The sequence below is a fragment of the Canis lupus genome, chromosome 8, assembly GCF_011100685.1.
Source record: "Canis lupus familiaris isolate Mischka breed German Shepherd chromosome 8, alternate assembly UU_Cfam_GSD_1.0, whole genome shotgun sequence".
Lineage (NCBI taxonomy): Eukaryota > Metazoa > Chordata > Mammalia > Carnivora > Canidae > Canis > Canis lupus.
The window spans coordinates 65247566-65264878 of NC_049229.1; the positions used below are offsets into that span (position 1 = coordinate 65247566).

The 17313-nt window shown below is 45.5% G+C and overlaps 1 long non-coding RNA gene across 1 annotated transcript; it reads left to right on the forward strand.

Moving 5' to 3' along the window:
• The first annotated feature begins 12250 nt into the window (after nt 1-12250).
• On the forward strand, nt 12251-15702 carry LOC119873022. The gene is made up of 3 exons (XR_005362950.1): nt 12251-12449; nt 12677-12772; nt 13702-15702. It is a non-coding gene; the product is annotated as an uncharacterized LOC119873022 (long non-coding RNA).
• The last annotated feature ends 1611 nt before the right edge of the window (nt 15703-17313 follow it).

Sequence of the window (17313 nt, forward strand, 5' to 3'; positions counted from 1 at the left end):
TGTGGGACTCGATCTCAGGGCTGCGGGATCATGTCCTGAGCCAAAGGCAGAAGCTCAACCACTGAGCCATCCAGGTGTCCCTTTAATTACCTTTTTAAACGATGTGGTTAAATCGATGATTTCTAAGACTTCCTTCCTCTCTAGTGCTCTATGGCCTCCTGCCTGAGCAAGTTGCATACAGCTTTATCTCAATTTAAGTTTCCTCATCTGTAAAATACCATACTACTTCTTTAGTTTTGAATCCTTAGACCCATCTATGTTTACTATTTGTTTGCTGCGTAACAAATTACTCCCCTGGGATCCCTGGGTGGCACAGCGCTTTGGCGCCTGCCTTTGGCCCAGGGCGCGATCCTGGAGACCCGGGATCGAATCCCACATCGGGCTCCCGGTGCATGGAGCCTGCTTCTCCCTCTGCCTATATCTCTGCCTCTCTCTCTCTCTCTCTCTCTGTGACTATCATAAATAAATAAAAATTAATAAAAAAAAAAACAAATTACTCCCAAATTCAGCAGTTTCAGACAATGAATACTTATTGCCTCATGCAGGTTCTGAGAGTCAGAATCTGGAAGGGGTTCAATAGGTGGTTCTGGCTCAGCATCTCTCTGGAGGCTGCAGTGAGTCAGGGCTGTCATCAATTGAAGGCTTGACCGGGGCTGGAGAATACACTCTCAAGGTCACCCGCACATTGTCAGTGCCTTGTCACAGGGGCCTCTCTGTAGGGTGGCTCACAGCATGGTGCCTGCCTCCCCTTGGAGTAAGTGACTCCGGAAAGAGAGCCCCAGACCAAGGCTGCGGACTCCTCTAGCCCAGTCTGGGAAGTGATACACCATCACTCTACCACATGCTGTTGGTCACACAGAACAGCTCTGAGACTCTGGGAAGGGACTACACAAGGGTGTGAACACCAGGAGGTCAGGCTCACTGGGGCCATTGAGGGCTGGGTACAGCGTCATACAACAAAGTTGCACCCTGCTCGCACACTCCCATATACTGCTGGCATATTGGGCATCACATTACCCACCACACTGTACCTAATAAGTGGCCAAGAAATCCTTAGTGACTAAGTGAATACTTTTCTACATTTATTAAAGGCATGTAAGGGGTAAAGACAGTGTATACAAAATGCCCAGCTCATGGAATGCATCCCACAAAGAGACAGATACTGCTGTCCTGCTCCAAACCAATGAAATTGCAGTTCATAGTTCACAAGGTCACCAGCTGATAGGTAGCAAAACTCAAGTCCAAACCCAGGCAAACCTGTCTGACTCTTAGGCCCATGCCATTTTCATTTTTCACTATTAGTTGCTGAATTCACCAAAAAAACCCCAATGATCTCTCTTTCAGGCCTAGATTAAGATTAGTTTTCAGGTGGCTCAGGGGCAGAACTTGCACGTGTTACGATCTGTCTGATAGATCTCCCTGTTTCCCACATACCTTCCCACCACCCTTACCTATGGCCAGAGATGCTTACCATTCCCATAAATGCTTAAAGACCAACTCTGTGGGAGAAAGGACAACCTGATTTGTAGCAATTGCTCGTTGCCATGATGTAAATATTCCCACCACGGCCTCCTTCACCTGATGTCACAGAGCACAGAGTTGGGAAGAGAAGTATCACACGCTGCTGTAGCCTACAGAAGTCAGCTCCAGCACACCACTCCCTCCCCAAGTATGTGAAACTTCCAGAAAGAATGTTGAATAGCCCTCAACCCCATTTGGACCCATTCAAATGTTTCTAGCTTTCTAGATATTCCTGCTCTGCCTCCTCCTGTGTGAGCCCCCTGGTCCATAGATGTGCACATGGAGCTTGGAGTCTATAGTCAAGCTGGTTCTGAATTGGCCTCCCTGGAGCCTAGTCTAAACCAGCAGCTCTGACCCAGGGCTTCTGTATGTATGACTTGGAGGTACAGACTTCCATCCTTCCCATAGCAGGTTCTAGATAAGACTGCCCATGTCCCCGCTCTCCTCCCCATTCCTCTTATATTGCCAGCTGCCTCGAGCTCAGTGGGAGCACCCAGCCTTCATTTGTGGGAGGTGGAGGGGGGGTTCATTATTGCACATCCTGATTTGAGGCCAGTCAAGAACATACAGCCACGCAGAGCCCAGAAGAATGTACAAAACTCACAAAGCTTCGTGCTGACATTGGGTCTTATCTTCTACCCATCAAACCCACAGGAGCATGAGCATGGGATGTAAGGAGTACTTTTTCTTCCTATTCAACTCATCTCATTCTGTTGTCTTAATGCACATGGGTATTTGCCCCTGTATTGCTACTGGGGCAACTCCACCAGGCCACCCCATTGTAGGCACTAAAGAACCAAACCCCTTTCTCTTCTCTTGGTCCCCTTGACCCCCCTCAACTCCCTCCCCAGAGTCCTGCCTCTTTGAATCCCTGGTCAGTCTGAGTGCCATTAGGTTCCGATTTCAAGGGAGACCTATCTCCAAGATCTGCAGGTGGAGCATCTGAAGGAAGCACAGACCCCGCACAATCCCATCATGGGTCTCCTGCAAGTGCCATGAGCTCACTGGAAGAGTCCTTCCTTGGGTTTCCATGACCTGTGTCGCAGCCAGGGCACCGAGCAAGTCTGGAGAAGACAGCACAGAGGGGTGGCATTCCTGGCGTGAAGTCCACACGGCTCACAACATGGACAGACTCTTCCACTTTACCAGCAGTTCTCAAGAACATTCATGGCTTTCTGAGACTCAACAAAGGACAGTGAAGTTGAATTTGAGGACAACTTAATTTCCTACTTGAGGAAAAATCTTGCCTCATCTTGCATGTCGAATTTCTACTTTTTCTTTTACCTTCTTCTCTAGGCTTCCCAAAAAGAATTTCTCAAGAGAAACAGAGGATTTTGACTTCAAGACAAAGCTTCATGGAAGACTTTGACATTTATTTTAGGAAGCCGTGCTCTATTTAGTGTTCTTATCATCTGAAAGCTCAGCTATGAAGAAAACTTTAGCAGAACCTTGGCATTAGTGATCCTCCTAAAGGACAGATGCTTTCCCTGCAAGTGAAATCAGCTCCTCTGCTCCTTCCAGACAACATGGTCCACAAGTGTTCCTTAATGCCTTGGAGAAGATTGCGGCTAGTGGCAACCAGAGCCCCTGGTCACTATTTTTATTGGAAGTTTTTGCATAAAACCACCAAAAGTGGGGGGGGGGGCACCTGGGTGGCTTAGCGGTGGAGCATCTGCCTTTGGTGTGATCCCGGGGTCCTGGGATTGAGTCCCACACTGAGCTCCCTCAGAGGAACCTGCTTCTCCCTCTGCCTGTGTCTCTGCCTCTTTCTCTATGTTTTTCATGAATAAATAAGTAAAATCTTTAAAAAAAAACCCTCAGAAGTGGAAAGTGAGTGCCCACAGGGGAAGCAACCCAGGGCCCCCAAAAGCAGTGTTCTGGAAACTTAACAGATTTAAACCAAAGCATTAGAGCTGAGACTTGGGCCGAGTTGGAAAATTGACCAGGCCCCGGTAGAGGACACTGGCTAGACTAGCAGAAGAGGGCGGATGTCCCAGGATGGCTGGAACAGGCAGAGGGCCAAGGAGCAAAAACTAGGGTGGGCGGTCTGTGCCCCAGCCAAGCCCAGTTGGCCTCCTCATAATTTTAAAATGTGTCCAGGATTTTGTTTTAATCAGATACGGGAAGGTGACAGACACAGAGACAACTGCCTCCGAAGAACAGTTTATGATTTAGATCCCCAGGAGAAAGGGGCACACGAGCTGTGTGCACCCGGAGCCACGTGGGGAAGCAGCAGCCTGAGTCAGGGGGCAGGAGCGAAGGGAGAGCAAGGGCCTGAGCCTCTCCACTGTGGTTCTTTTTTTTTTTTTTAAGAATCTTTTTTTTTTTTAAGATTTTTATTTATTTATTCATGAGAGAGAGAGAGAGAGAGAGGCAGAGACACAGACAGTGGGAGAAGCAGGCTCCATGCAGAAAGCCTGATGTGGGACTTGATCTGGGGTCTCCAGGATCATGCCCTGGGCTGAAGGTGGCGCTAAACCACTGAGCCACCCAGGCTGCCCTCCTCTGTGGTTCTTGCAGGACAGAACAGGTGAGGCAGGGTAGGTACACTGAGTACGTTTAGGATTGGATAGTTTGCATAATCTGGCAGGCTCTGGGCTGCAAGGTGGTCCCTGGTGGTTCAGAGTTTGGCCCTGGGTGGTTGAGGGCAGGGGGTAGATTGACATGGTGTGTGAGTTTGGTACAGCAGGTGGGTGGGGGTGTGGGCTTTCAACTCACGGCAAGCAGTTTGCTATCTTTAGGAGTTAGCCAGCCCTGGTCTGGACCATCCCTCCCAGGTCTGTGAGGCCCCAAGATGCCAAAAGGTCATAAAATATATAGAGTAAAAAATGTGATTAATACACTCATCCTGGCAGATTCCTCTGTCTGAGGGGCTCAGGTTCTAAAATCAGATGGACTGTGGAGTTCAGGGTCTGGGTCTTCTCATACTAGGTTTCTATTTTTTTTTTAAGATTTTATTTATTTATTCATGATAGACACACAGAGAGAGGCAGAGACACAGGCAGAGGGGGAAGCAGGCTTCACACAGGGAACCTGATGAGGGAATTGATCCTGGGACTCCAGGACCACGCCCTGGGCCAAAGGCAGGTGCTCAACCGCTGAACCACCCAGGTGTCCCCTAGGTTTGTGTTTAACTCTGTTACATTTCACCTTGTTAAAAACCACAAGGCTGTGTGTAACAGCAAAGCTCCGTTAACAACACTGATGTCCTGCAATAGGGATTTGTTAAAGTGTGGAGCCATCCACACAAGGGAACACTATACAGTATAAATAGATGAGGAAATGTGATCATACAAAATAATACGTATGTTTTGTAATTGAGGGCAAAGGGCAGGTCACACACACACATACACACACACATATCTGGGTCCCTGGTTGAAAAGGGAGATTTCTGGGGCACCTGGGTGGCTTAGTGGTTGAGCATCTGCCTTAGGCTCAGGGCATGATCCCGGGGTCCCAGGATTGAGTCCCACATTGGGCTCCCGGCATGGAGCCTGCTTCTCCCTCTGCCTGTGTCTCTACCTCTATGTCTCCCACAAATAAATAAATGAAATCTTAAAAAAAAAAAAAAAAGAGATTTCTGCCAAATGGTGCCATCAGGGGCTCTGGTTGCCACCAGCTGCCCGGGCTGACAGATCTCACTAGCAGTGACTGGGTGTAGACTGGGAGCCCTGGCTGCTCGGGGCTCTTAAGTCCCTGCTAGGCCATACCAGCATGGTGTTGGGGGAGAAAGAGGGCCTGGATCAGGTGTGGTCCTCACAGAGGGGAGCCAAGGGCAGTTCATCCCACCCCCTGGCTAATTTGATGCATCTGAAGAATTAGTACCGGGCTATGGGGTTCTGGTCGGCCCTAGAGCCTGGAAACAATAACATACCCCTCAGTGGCCCCCAGGGGCCACTGCATCAGTGATCTGAGGCATATTGGCAGGAATGTGGGTGAAATAATCCCACAGCTAGAAGTGCAGGAGCTCAGAGTAGAGCAAGTTCACCCAGCTTGGGGCCAGCAGATAGCCTCGAAGATAGATGGTAGGAGGGGGCATGAGTTTGCCATTAAAAGTTCACCGGTTTCAGTGAAATGCAAATAAGATGCCTCAAGACCTCCAAGACTCTGTTTTCACGTCCCACTATCCACTTGTTATTGCTCATTGTCTGGACCACTTGGGCAAACTCCTCTGCCTCTGAGCCTACTTGTCTTCATCTGTAGAATGAGGGTGATAGGGTCTATTTCCAAGATTATCAAGAGAATTAAACAAAATCAAAAGCAATTTTTATCTATCTATTTATCTATCTATCTATTAATCTATCTATCTATCTTATATATATCTGGTATACTGTCCAGGTATAACTTTTTAAAAATTTAAAACAGGATTCTCATCAAAATATAGCATGAAAGGGCACCTGGGTGGCTCAGTGGGTTAAGTGTCTTCTTTCAGCTCAGGTCATAATCTCTGGGTCCTGAGATCAAGCCCTGAGTCAAGCTTCCTGCTCAGTGGGGAGCCTGCTTCTCCCTCTCCCTCTGCCTGCTGCCCCTGCTTGTGCTCTCTGTCTCTGAAATGAATGAATAAAAATTTTAAATATATGTCTATAAAATGAAAAAAATATACAGAATGAACACAAGTGAAAGATTTACTCAGTTTATTTCTGACGGAACGAGTAAAGTAAGAGAGCTGTCTCAAGAAGCGTATAGGAATTGGATTTTTTAAACACATTTTTTAAAGTTAGAATGAGATGCTGGACTAGATACAACCCTGGTTGATGTCAACACAGGTATAATCTTTGGGCTTATCTTTTCCACTGAACCAAAAATATTGGCATTTCTGCCAGATAGAAACCTCCAAGCCAGTGTGTAACTTGGCACATAGTGTGTGTTGGCAAAATCAGACACAGGTTCACTCTCCTTGGGCGAGCAAGGGACCTTGGGAAACAAGGTCCAGGAGGATGTGGAAAAGAGCCTGAGCCCCTGCAATTTTCTTTGCCTTCAGGTGCTGGATGACTTTTCTGAAAAGTGCAGAGCAGTTTCCAACAACCGTGGAGCTCCTTCCCTCACTGTCCCTGTGCTTCTGCTGTTTCTGGAGCACTGCTCTGGGGGAGAACCACTTCCCTGGACTTGAATCATTCTTGATACTTCCAAAACACTGAAGTGTTCTTTGTCTCATTTCATCCCACAACAGCTCTGTGAAGTTGGTGTGCAAATCCCACTTTCAAATGAGAAGCCATGGCATGGGGGTTTGATGGCTTCTGTTCCTGCTAGAAGCAGTTTTCTAGCCTTTCATGAAAAGTGGTCCATGAAGTCATGGTCACTGGGGCAGAGCCACTGCTCTAACATCCACCCCAGCTGCAGGATCTGTTGGATCCAGGTCACAACAGGGCACTGCTGTGGCTGGGGTGGGGAAGCTCCTTGTTTCTCCTTTGTTTCTCCTGGAGAGTCTACAGCAGCGGTCTTCAAACTGGGCAACAATACCCCTTTGGGCACAAGAAGACTCACCAACAGGATATGCAGGCATGCCTTGTTTAAGGGAATAAATTTCTAGATTGTCAACTTCCAGTAGACTCTTTCCTAAAGCTGATTGACCCGAGAACCCAGCCTGCTGTCCAAGAGGCAAGCAGCTCCTGTCCTTTCACCTGCCTTTTCCACCTCATAAAGGAAAGGTAGATCCTTAGCCTCTCTTACTAGGGGATCTTGTCTTGAGTATAAATTCCTCAGTGTCAAACAAAGGAACAGCTAGAAATATCTAAGTCTAATTGCCTTTGAGTTAGTGAGATGGTTTCTAATTCCTCTAAATAACTTTAAGAAGGGTTAATTGTGTTAATAGAGTATTAAAATACATTGGAGACGAGATAACTATGACTTTTGGAATATGACTTAGAAGAAGAAGGTTGAAGAGCCAAAAAACAAAAAACATTTCTTGATTCCAATCAAGAAATGAGGCAGAAGACAGGAACAGACATTTCTCCAAAGCAGACCTGCACATGGTCAACAAGCACATGAAAAATGCTCCACATCACTTGCCATCAAGGAAATACAAATCTAAACCATAATGAGATACCACTTTACACTGGTGAGAATGGCTGAAGTTAATAAGACAGGAAACCACAATTGTTGGTGAGGTTGTGGAAAAAGGGGAACCTTCTTACACTGTTGGTGGGAATGTGAACTGGTGCAGCCACTCTGGAAAACAGTATAGGATTTCCTCAAAAAGTTAAAAATAGAGCTACCCTATGACCCAGCAATTGCACTACTGGGTATTTACCCCAAAGATACAGATGTAGTGAAATCCCAGACACCTGCACCCCAATGTTCATAGCAGCAATGTTCACAATAGCCAAACTGTGGAGGGAGCCTTGGTGTCCATCGAAAGATGAATGGACAAAGAAGATGTGGTCTATGTATACAATGGAAATTACTCAGCCTTCAGAAAGGATGAATACCTACCATTTACATCAACGTGGATGGAACTGGATCCAGTGATGAATGAAATAAGTCAATAAGTCAATCAGAGAAAGATAATTATATGGTTTCACTCATATGTGGAATATAAGAAATAGTTTAAGGGATTATAAGGGAAGGAAGGGAAACTGAGTGGGGAAAAATTAAAGAGGGAGACAAACCATGAGAGACTCTTGACTCTGAGAAACAAACGGAGGGTTGATGAAGGGAAGATGGGTAGGGGGATGGGGTAACTGAGTGACAGGCATTAGAAGGGCATGTGACGTAATGAGCACAGGGTGTTATACTATATGCTGACAAATTGAATTAAATAAATAAATAAGACTCATTCAATACATAACACAAATAAAAACATCTAAGTTTAAACATAAAAAAAAGAAGATGGTTGAAGAATTTAGTGACATTATAACAAAACTCTTTCTATCCCATCTACTTGTTCTTTGTACTGGTCAGAACTTACACCTGTAAAGACAAAAAGTAGCACAGAACTGAAGCCTGCCTTGCATGCATTTTTGCAATAATACACATCCACAGATACATGAACTAAGGAGGGAGAAAGCAATAGACATTCACCACAACATACATTTCCAGTTATGTTTTACTTTTTTGTTTGGATAGTAACAGTCTTCAACATCTTCTCTTGCTTAGCCAAATTGTGTACTGGTAGTCATCATCATGACATCTCCATTCAGGAAACTTCTTACATTTAATGTCTACGTTCAGAGGGAATAAAAATCATCTGCATTTCTACTTATATCCATGATTTCATGGCCACCAAGGACTTTATTTACTACATTGAAATCAAATTGGAGGGGAGGAAAATGGAGTGGATATAGGAGTTCAAAGAGAAAATAAAGAACACTATAAAATATATAATAACTTTTGACAATGAATTATTTATGTATTACATAAATTTTTGATAATGGGTATAGAAGGAAGCCAGAATCTGTCATGCCAAAATATGTATCTCTTACATAAGAATTATTTTGAGCTGAAGGCAATTAAGATGAAGCAAATGTAGGAAAAGCTCTATCTATTCTCCCTCTTTCTGCCTCAAGGTAAGGTGTAAATTTTCATTTACTAGAGACAGATCTAGATTCATCAGCCCAGAAATGGCACCAGGGGAACATGCACACAAACTTGACTCCATTTATTTCCCCCATATGTTTGTCTGCTACCCTGGGAGCCTGAAACCTCTGTCCTGACATCTCTCTACAAAAGCACTGTTCCTTGAAGATGCTGGATAAGCCCAAGTTTTAGCCACCCCTTAGAGTTACCCATCCCTGTGTTTCTGCCACACATGTATGAAACATACCTGCTAATAATTTTCTGTTTTTCTCTTATTAATCTTTTTGCTATAGAGCCCTTGCCAAGAACCTAGAAGGTATAAAGAAGAAAGTTTTTTTTCTTCCCCTACCTAGTATCAAATGGTTATGGATTTTAAACTCAATCAGATACTTTTACTTACTTACTTACTTATTTAGAATAAGGTACTTTTTATTATAGTTTTTCTTGGAAGTGGAGGAGAAGAAAGAAGCTTTAAAATCAAGAATCAAAATATAGTGAACCTGGAAGGCATCTGGGAGCAGACAGACATAACTAGTGGACACAGGAAGCGACCATGGCAGCGACCTGGCCTGCTGCATCTGAAATAAAATTCTCTTAACAGAGGCTTCAAGGTCACTCAAGTTCCATGGGATACTTTTAGAAGTGAGATGAGACAGTTTTAGTTTTAAAATATCAGTATTTAGAATATTTTGGAAATTCGAGGCTTTGCAACTTTCTCAACTTAAGATGAGTTTTAGGTGTCAAGCTAAGTATGGAAGGAGGGATAATTTCCAAAATTACTTTAAAGAGTTCACCAGCAAAAACAAAAACAGAACGAACAAACAAACAATGAAAGAACCTCTGCCCTGTCCAATAATGGCTGGATATAAGAATAACTTGGGGAGGCTTTGGAAAGATCCCAGTCCCTGGGTTTGGACCTGGTGCTGTGGGAGAGCTGGCTTTTCCTGGCTTGTGCAAACTGCTGATTAAATTTTCAGAAGTTTTGCATGGATATTATCAAGAGTTAAACTACATAAATTTATAGCTAAGTAAATTCTGTTTAAAACAATGATGGAAAATACTCAAAAGTCCTCATTTTCAAACTATTTCACTACATGTGATCTATGTGCTTGGGGTCATTCAGGTCCAACACATCGGGATGGTTGAAACTGTACATAATGAGGCATTACCTAGCACCTCCTCTGGGTCTGTGCTCAGTGATGTCACACCAGTAGCTTGAAATCAGCCACAGGAGAATTTAGGCCCCAGGAATCAGCAAATGCTAGCAATCAGAGCTTGATTTGTCATTTTGTTAATTGTCTACACTTATGACACTGATGGAGACAATATTAATAATGCAGATGACACTTCAAAAAGTGTTGTTTGTAGCTATTATATTGTGAATAGTACAACGAGAGAGAATACTCAGCAATCCAGCAAAGAAGTCGCTCCTGTCACTGATAGGTGAGTGAAGCTCTGACACACTGTGTTGTTTCACTCTTGTCATGCTTATTAACATAAATGAAAGCGCCAGCCATCATCCATGGTAGGCCTAGCTTCCTTTGTCATTTGCAACCACAGATTTGGCAAATGCTTTCTGTAAGAATCACTGGTTGTGGAATTTATAAGAAAGAGTATTACATATTTTAAGTTATTTTGTAAGTTGTCATAACCATCCTTTATATCAGTAAAATTTATGATAAACTGATGTACGTTTATAAATATGAATACTTTTTTGAGAGCTGACCATTCGGTATTTCCCAGCACACCACTTCTCAAGTCCTATTCATGGTTTATCATTGATCAGACTGGGCATTGGTGTTTCTTTAAATTTTTTGAAAGATCTATTTATTTATTTTAGAGAAAGAAAGCATGCATGAGCCGGGGGGATGGGCAGAGGGAAAGAAGTAGATTCTCTGTTGAGCATGGAGCCCAATGTGGGGCTTGATCCCATGACTCTGAGATCATGACCTGAGCCGAAATCCAGAGTCGGATGCTCAATCGACTGAGCCACCCAAGCACCCTAGGTGTTGGTATTTTTAGAGTCTACCAGCTGAGACAAACCCACAGAGGGGTTAAAAATTGGTACCCTAGAAGGAGGTAGAAAAGGAGAAGAGGAATTAGCACCCGGCCCAGTGTGAGCCTTCCACCTCTAACAGGTGCCACTCAGAGTCTGAGCACTTTGGGTGAGTGGGGATAGCAGGCTTTGGGACAGTCCCCACCCATTAGAGAAGTAGGCCTGTCTCTGTGCCTTGTCCATCATGTCTGTGGATAGAATACTTGCTTCAGGGCAATCGACCATGAGATCAACTGGGAGTTTCTGAAGGATCAGGATTGTGCCTTATTTATCCACTGAAGGCCTGGCAAGTGGTTGATGCTTACTGGACATCTGGCAAATAAATTATGAATTGCATCAAGAGAAGACTATTCCAGACATCCAACAAAAATACTTGGGATGAATAAATTATGGAACAGTCATTTGACGAAATACTCTGGAACAGTTAAAAATTATTGTGGGGGGAAATGATTTAATGACTTAAGAAAATGCCCATGATATACTTTAACTACAAGGTGACAGTTACAAAATAGCATAAAAATTACAAACAATTTTATTTAAAAACACGTACAAGATATATTCCTTAGCTTAGCAGTGTATCAATCAATTCCTGCTCTGTGTTCCATTCATTCTGGGGAAGCAATCCCACTGTACAGCTTCCCGCTGGTAACTTTTTGTCTGGATTTTTACTGAAAACTGGTGCTCCAAGGGAAGAATTTGTTTAGCTAACGATTAATTTAATAGTCTTAGGATTCTGATACAGAATGGACTAGGACTCATTTGTGATTGATCTTTATCATTTTTAAATTTGATCTTTAACATTTATATAACATTGATTCCCCGTGGCTAGAAGGTTGAGAGGCACAGTGATAATTTTCCAAGGGTTAGGGAGATTGGGGGGAAAGATAAAGCAGCACCTTGAAAAAATCATGTGAAGGAAGTGAAATTCTTCCTGGATGGATCTGGAAACCACTGGTTAGAGCTGAAAAGAAAGGACAGTGATGTAATGTACTTAGCAACACTTTGGAACTCAAACACACTTTGCCAAATAAATCATTCACCATTGTTCTAGACCTGCGGCTCCCCTGGACATTGCAAAACAAACATTTCTGCAGGCATGTGCCAAGAACGGGAAAACACGCCAGCCAGTTCCCTCTGGACCAATATATTAAATGGGTTGGTGTGGGAGATTGGCCTTGGCCCATCTTTTGGTCCCTTCCCTGCCCAGTCCCCCAGTGTGGGGAGGGGGGAAGTGTTAAATAAGCGGAGCAGAGCCAGCTTCTGAAACAGGCCGCCCTACTCTGCATCCTGGAGTGTACAACTGCAGGAACTCAACAAGCAACAACACACCAACAAGACTCCAAGATGCAAGTGAGAAGTAAGTCTGACCTCACATCTCCCCTGGCATGTGGCAGCCTGAGCAACTACGTTAGATAAGTCTGAAAATATGTCTTCTGACAGAATGCTTAGCCTTCTGGTGATTCCAGAAGTTTTGAGTCCTTTCACACTGTTGAGAAAGAAATGTGCTGGCATACCAGTTTTAGGGTCTGGGTCACCTCATTTTGCATTTTAACAGACATTTGCCAAGTGCTTACTCTGTTCCAGGTATACAGTGGGTGCTTGGGATGCAGAGATCAGATACAATTTCTTCCTTCCCAGAGGTTCCATCATAGAAGGAGAGACAGGTAAAGAGAATCACAGGTAAAGAGAATCGCTTACATTCGAGACAGAATGAACCGAGGATTGTGATCATTGTCATCCCCCATCAACACCCTAGCCACGGGCATCAGTAGAGCTCCCTTTCTGGGTTAGGGCTCTAGTACCTTGCATGTATCACCTCTTTAATTTCCACAAGAACTTATGAGGAGGCTCCTATTATTAGCTCCACTTTATGGCTGAGGAAACCAAGGCTTAGAAAGGTTGAGCAATTAGCTCAGCCTCTTAAAGCCACTGTGGCGGACCAAGGATACAATCCCAAGTCTGTCTCCAGAGCCTCTACTTATTTTCATCATTTTCCCTGAACATAGGATATGAGCAAACACGTATGGGGCGGTGATGGGACGGTTGGGTGGGGGAGAGGGTGGGGAGCTGGAAGCAAGTCTGAAAAGGAAATCAAGGAAGCCTTTATGGGGGTGGAGGGGCTAGAGTCTGGAGGCCCTACCAGAGGAACCCCAACATTTGGCAATGTTGGAATAAATCAACTTTAACTGCGGTTGGCCACTTAATCATTGGTCTTCAAAGAGGCCTCCCCTGGATCCACTCTCTTGTTCTGTAACTCCTATTACTTATCCAAACATAATCTCAGATTCCTCTTGAGAAATTGGAGAGTAGCCCACGTTCTATGTGATATCACAATGTTATATTGCTTCCCTTCTACTGCCGGCTTCAATTTGAGAAATAGCCAGAAAACAAGGTTGACCTAGCAGGAGCCTGTTGTCGCCTGCTCAAAATTGCCAGATGATAAGTGGCACTCTTGACTTGCCATTTCAAATGGGGCTCTTTCCAAGTGCCAACACAATTGTAGTGCTTGGGGTCACTGGGGTGTGGCTCGTCGTGCCCCAAGGAGGGCTGAGGGAGTAAGTCCTACTCTCTGACACTCACCCACACTCTGGATGCTGATTCATTGGCAGTGAGACCCCTTGAGGACACTTGGACTATCCTTCTGGGTAAGAGGCGAGGCTGGAGAAGCCGGCAGAGCTGGAATCTGGAGGCCCAGAAAGCTGTGCTATGGGATTTGGTCTCGCTCTGCACCTGCTGGACTCCCCTCACCCGTTTTTGAATAGAAAGTTATGATTTGAAGCACATTTGGGGAAGTGGAGCCTGGCTGTCATCTACAGAAGGCTTAAGAGCCCTCTCTCAACAGCTGATCAAACAAAGCCGCACGCAGTTCAGTAAGCCATGGGTACTCTGACCAACGCCATCACTCGCCGTGCTCAACAACTGCACTATCTGTCTGGATGCCAAACGCACATGATATGTTTACCAAGAGGGCCTGATGCCGGTGGGGGGGTGGGGACTGCTGATGCCCAAGGATTGTCCTTTTTACCAGCATCCCAGGTCACCCTGTGCAGGTGCTTCGAGACTCAGCCTCACAGATCCCCCAAGTCATCCTCTCCAGTGCCAACATTCTCCCACTGCTAAGTGTGAAAGAACATCTTTGCAAGAGAACGCGGCCCTGGCTGTGGGCCTAATGTGCGTTTAGAGAGCTCTCTGGAGACCCATCCCTGTCCGGGGTAATGGTGGCAGAGGCATAATTACCTTAGCATCGGGAAGGCAGCTGCCCACCCCCTGGGCTGTTACGTACCTCATCACTTTCATGACTGGAGCTTCCTGGATTGTAGCTGGCTCGGGCCCAGGATGCGGGGTCAGGTGGCAGAGAGGCTACGCGGCCGACTGCTTAGCCGGGAAACCTTCCCGCCCGGAACAGTCAATTGTGCAGGGCATGCAACCTGGAAATGAGGACAGCTGCCCCCTGCCCCCCACAGTGCTCCATAACCAGGTCCCCCGCAGACCCGGCCCAGGTCCCATCACATCGGCATGTAGTGTGGCCGCTGCAGGGAATGGCAAGTCTGATGGGAGAGGTTACCCCTGCTCCCATTCACTGAAACATTTGCTGCTCTACAGCGCACTTGGGTGCTGCCTTAATCGGTCAGTCTCCTGGGGCCATGGGGATGCTTGAAAAAAAAGTACATGTCAAAATATGGTGTTGTTCAGATGTAATCTGGAGTCCCCAGCCCAATGTGAGATGATTGCGGTGCTCAAAATGGAGCAGCCTGTCTGCTCTCTGAGAAGAGGGCTGCAGGCGACAGACGTACCCCCCACCCCCGGTTGCCTGTTTTGGGGAGAACTGGCTTTGTCAGGGCTTCCATGTGGGACTTTGTTCAAGAAGAGCTTAGCTTGACTCCCTGCAAATGGAAAACCCAGCCAGAACTGAGATGAGCAGAGTCAGGGGGCCTCAGGGAAGACATCAATGGTGGACGTGAGGTTGACCCCCAAGATCCATACCACTACCCCAACTAATGCCACCAATCTGCATGCATCACTCCTCAGGTGACACCATCCAACAGAGGGCAGGCATGTGTCCCAAGCTGGCCTGGTCAGGCTGGAGGAAGCCATCTACGTAGTTAGGGAAGTGTCCTATGTGTGTCTTGTCCTGGTGAGGGTGACTAGGGAGGCACATTGTCCCAGTGGTCAATGGGACATGGACCATCATCAGGGTGACATCAGTGCTGAGTAGAGAGACTGGAAGGAACCTAGATCTCTGGTGAGAGCACCCAACACAGACTGAGCTGTACTTGAAGCCCTTTGCCTCTGGACCGAGAGTTCCGCGAGATGTACATGTCCTCACTGTTTGAATCTTCTCGCATCGAATGTCTTCATTTGCTGCCTGGAGCCTCCCGACTGTACAGCTTCCCACTGGAGCGGCTGCCTTCGGAAGCATGAGCCGGTGCCTCACAGACAACCCTAATGCGGGAAGCAGGCCAGGGCCTCGGAACCTACGTGGCTTGTCTGGAGCTTTCACAGTGTTTCAGTGGCATTCTTTTTTTTTTTTTTTTTTTTTTTGAGCAAAATTTCTTTTAATTTTATTTTACTTAAATTCAGTTAATTAAAAAAAAAATAAATTCAGTTAATTAACGTATATTGTATTATTAGTTTCAGAGGTAGAGCTCAGTGATTCACTAGTTGCCTATAACACCCAGCGCTCGTTACGTCACGTGCCCTCCTTAATGCCCATCACCCCGTTACCCTATCCCTCCACCCACCTCCCATCCAGCAACTCTCAGTTTGTTTCCTAGAGTTAGGGGTCTCTTACAGTTTATCTCCCTCTCTGATTTTGTCTTATTTTATTTTTCCCTTCTTTCCCCTGTGGTGCTCGTTTTGTTCCACATCTGAGTGAAATCATATGATAACTGTCTTTCTCTGATTGACTTATTTTGCTTGGCATAATACCCTCTAGTTCCATCCACATCATTGCAAATGGTAAGGTTTCATCTTTTGATGGCTGAGTAGTATTCCATAATATATAACTCTCTATATTATATATCAATCTTCTTTATTCATTCATCTGTTGATGGACATCTAGGATTTTTCCATAGTTTGGCTATTGTGGACATTTCTGCTATAAACAATGGGGTGCAGGTGCTCCTTTGGATCACTACATTTGTATCTTTGAGGTAAATGCCTAGTAGTGCAATTGCTGGGTCTAGGGTACTGAGCAAAATTTCTTTTCAATATAGAATTAAATTCCCAACTAAACTAAGATTCAAGCATGAGAGTAGAATAAAGATATTTTTAGACCTACAAGGCACATTCAGTCTTTTCAACAGCACCTAGAGGGCAGCCCGGGTGGCTCAGCAGTTTAGCGCTGCCTTCGGCCGGGGGCGTGATCCTATAGACCCGGGGGCATTCTTTCTACAAAGATAGACTCGATGTGCATGGTAATCATGAGGAACATCCTTCATCTGCACCAAGAAAAGGATCGCTCCTGTGTTTTATGAGATGCAAAGCCCTTTCAGTGTGGCCTGCATTTTGAAAGAAGTATAGGTCAGAGAAATATCTGACTCTTATTGAGAAGAAAATCAGCGCAGGTACAGTAGTAAGTGGCTGCTGCCACATGGCCTCCACATGTAGGGGACTACAGAGAGGGAGGGATCCCAGTGAGTAAGAGACCAGGGTGAAAGGAGAGCTCACACCCCACCTGACCAGCTGGCGGGCTCCAGCAGGTGCTCACATGCAGGAACATGGACCCAGGGCCCACCCAGTCTTCTGACCCTTCGAAGGAAGCTATAAAATAGAATTTGTGTGTGAATTTTCCACTTAAAAGAAGAAGGGTGCCTGGGTGACTCAGTCAATTAAGCATCTGCCTTTGGCTCAGGTGGTGCTCTCAAGGTCCTGGGATCAAGCCCCGCATCAGGCTCCCTGCTCAGTGGGGAGTCTGCTTCTCCCTCTCCCTCTGCCTGCCGCTCCCCCTGCTTTTGCGCTCTCTGTGTCTGTGAAATAAATAAATATAAGCTTTAAAAAAAAAAAGAAAAGAAAGAAAAGCAGATCAATCCTGTCTGGCTGCAATATGATGCATCTGTGGGTGTTTGTGCTGGTAGCTGGCCGTGGCTCCATCTGGCACATCAATCTGGCAGCTGTGTGGACAGGGCCCTGTACCTCCAAATAAACAACCGACTGTGTGCATAGCTGAGCCATCACGGTATCCTTTTTAAAAATGAAAATGGGGAAACAACCCTCATTTC